This window comes from Octopus bimaculoides, chromosome 18 (genome assembly GCF_001194135.2).
Source record: "Octopus bimaculoides isolate UCB-OBI-ISO-001 chromosome 18, ASM119413v2, whole genome shotgun sequence".
In the NCBI taxonomy this organism is placed as follows: domain Eukaryota; kingdom Metazoa; phylum Mollusca; class Cephalopoda; order Octopoda; family Octopodidae; genus Octopus; species Octopus bimaculoides.
In genome coordinates this window covers 52,507,302-52,510,511 of record NC_068998.1, presented here as the reverse complement: position 1 = coordinate 52,510,511, position 3,210 = coordinate 52,507,302, and the positions used below count along the sequence as shown (strand labels likewise).

Here is a 3,210-nt window from a genome sequence, read left to right as displayed (position 1 = left end):
TATATATATATATATATATATATATATATATATATATATGTATATGTATGTTTATCTATCTATCTATCTGTATACATATACGTGTGTGCATGCGTGTGCATGTGTGTGTGTGTGGGGGGGGGTGTACCAGTGAAACACTGCGGTATGTTTAATGAACGACAGGTCGCTCCCTAAACAATATGTCTGGCCAATCTTGCTACCCTAATAAGCTAATTAAATTCTTGTAATATCATTTTTTTATATTGTTCTCTCTAATTTATTTATATTTATATATATTTGTTTACATTTTTTCTCATTTGCTTAACCTTCCTTTGCTTATCTCCCCTTGTAATATTAGCTCTCTTATGGTTTATTAACCTTGCTCAACATAGACAACGCTTTCTTCTTCTCCTCATCCTTCGCCTCCCTCTAATTCTCTTCCCTACATGCTTGTCTTCCTTCTTCCTCTCCCTTTTTACTCATACGTCTTCCACCTCTTCTCTCTCTTTCCCACCCTCTTTATTCATACATCATCTTCGCCTTCTACTCTTCCTTCTGCTCTTACAACTCCCCCTACTTCATTCTCTCTTCTCTCTCCCTCTCTTCCTCCCCCACAGCTCTGCCTAACCCAATCGACTCGCTGCTCTTCTTCAATTACGCCATTTTTTATTGGTTTTTAGTTCATTTTTACATAATTATTTTTATTGCCCTTATATTTTTTTTTTTACTTTTCAATCCTCGGTTTTTGCCTGCAACCTGTAATCTTCCTTTAATCTGCCATCTGCAATCAGAGTTTTAAATATGTACGCGCACTCGTGAATATGTATGTGTGAGAGAAAGACAGAGAGAAAGAAAGAGAGAGAGAGAGAGAGAGAGAGAGAGAGAGAGAGAGAGGCTTTCTGTGTGAAGTAATTGCATGGGCACTTCGCGTAGTACAAACACAATACGTAATTGGATACATAACCATACATACAAAATATATACTCACATCCAAACATATACATACACACACATGTGTACATTTATATGTGTGTATATATGTATCTCTCTCTCTCTCTCTCGCTCACACACACGCTTGCTTTGAGTCTATTTGCCTCTCTCTCTCTCTCTCCATCTATTTATCTATCTATCTATCTACCTATTCATCTAACTATCTAACACTGATATATATACGTTGTATACTTCTCATTTTCTTTCTTTTTTTCATTTTTCTCGCTCCCTTTTTATGTAATTAGCAAGGTGAACTTATGTTTCATAAAACAATTACATCACGTAAAATCATAGAGTTCGCTTGAAACAAATGTATTGTCATACACCGACGGTACATTTAGCGCACATACTGAGCTATCATACATATTTTAGTATTACATATGCGTACACACACACACACACACACACACACACACACACACAAATATCTATGTGCGTGCGTGTATTACATATATGTGTAAACAAACAATTTGAATAAAAAACGAGGAAAACAACGAACCAAAGGGCGTGTACATTAGCCTGACGCTCAGTGAAAGGGGAAAAGTTAACGTTTCGAGCGTAGCTCTTCGTCGGAAAGTAGAAAGGTAAGAGACCAAAGAAGGAGAAGGAGAAGAAATTCCTAACGGACCACGTTTAGTTATATTGTAGTTACATATATTTATATTATTTGTATATATTGCTATATACCTATGTCCATATACATGTATATGTGTCTATATATATATATATATATTTATATATATACGACGGGCTTCTTTCAATTTCCGTCTACCAAATTCACTCATAAGGCTTTGGTCGGCTCGAGGCTATAGTAGAAGACACTTGCCAAAGGTGTCACTCAGTGGGACTGAACATGGAACCATGTGGTTAGTAAGCGAGCTACTTACCACACAGCCACGTCTGCGCCTATGCGCATAAATCTTATATATATATATTCGAGTTCAGGGTCACTACGTGGCACCTTGGGTGAATATCTTCTACTATAGCCCAGGCTAACCGAAGCGTTGTGAATGGATTCCCCAAATATATCTGTAGCGTTATTAAAAGACCGAATGAAAGTATGAAGTGGATTTATTTAGCTGTTATTTCCAGCAGATACAGCGATCGCTTAGGGATCCCGTTGAACGACCGGGGCTGTGCAATATAACCTTTTGGTGGTGGTGGTGGTAGTGGTGGTGGTGGTGGTGGTGCTGGTGGTGGTGGTGGTGGTGCTGCTGCTGCTGCTGGTGACGGTGGTGACGGTGGTGATGTTGATGATGATGATAATGGTGATGATGGTGATGGTGATGGCGGTGATGGTACCGTTGGTTATGGTGGGTGGGTGGTAGTAGTCTTAGTGATGATAATGGTCGTTGTGGTAGCCATGGTAGTGTGTGGGGGGGGGAATCAAGCGTTATGAAGGGATGGGCGATCTGGAACGCCTTATGGAGGAGCACTGTTCGGCGTTGTAGTACAGTGTGGTATGTCATATGTGGAACACGGTGTGGTGAGTGATGGGGTTGTGTAGTGGGGTGTTGTAGTGTGATGGCGTGGCGGTGTGGCGTTGTGGGGAGATGTGGCGCTGTGGCACAAGTGTATTTTACGAGCAATTAAGAATAGCATTATTCCTCAGTTTCGATTACATTGCCAGTTTATGTATTCACAAAATCGATCCAATTTTTATAAAGCCAATTTGTTTAATTAAATATTACGCGGTTAATTAGAGAAAGATTAACTCCACCGGGGAGTGGTGGAGGACGGGGAAGGAGTGTTCATCTGCTGAATTAGATTATAATGCAAAGATGAGGGTGGAGGTGGGTAGACAAGGGTTAGAGGGGAGGATGTGGCCTTCCAGGAATACGAGAATGAAATAATGAGCGGTCACGTGATGTGCTGTAAATTATTAGCGATGAAGAACATAACAAGGAAAACACTTGTTCCGGTATCTCTCTCTCTCATTTTCTTTCTCTCTCTTTCTCTCTCTCTCTCTCTCTCTCTCTCTCCAACTCTCTCCACCTCTCTCTTTCACTCCTTTTCTTTCTCTCTCATTTACACTCTTGTTATATCCGTGTGTGTGTGTGTGTGTGTGTGTGTGTGTGTGTCTGCGTATACATATACATACTCACACACACACACATACACACACACGTATATATATACAAATAGAAAGAGAAAAGAGAAAAAGACAGAGAGTGAATGAAAGGTAGATAGATAGATAGATAGATAGATAGATAGATAGATAGATAGATAGATAGATAGATA

At 39.7% G+C, this 3,210-nt stretch overlaps 1 protein-coding gene across 1 annotated transcript in view; it reads right to left on the bottom strand.

Moving 5' to 3' along the window:
• LOC106873579 (transcription factor mef2A-like) overlaps nt 1-3,210 on the bottom strand; it is a 41,569-nt gene that overhangs the window by 29,362 nt on the left and 8,997 nt on the right. The window lies entirely within an intron of this gene.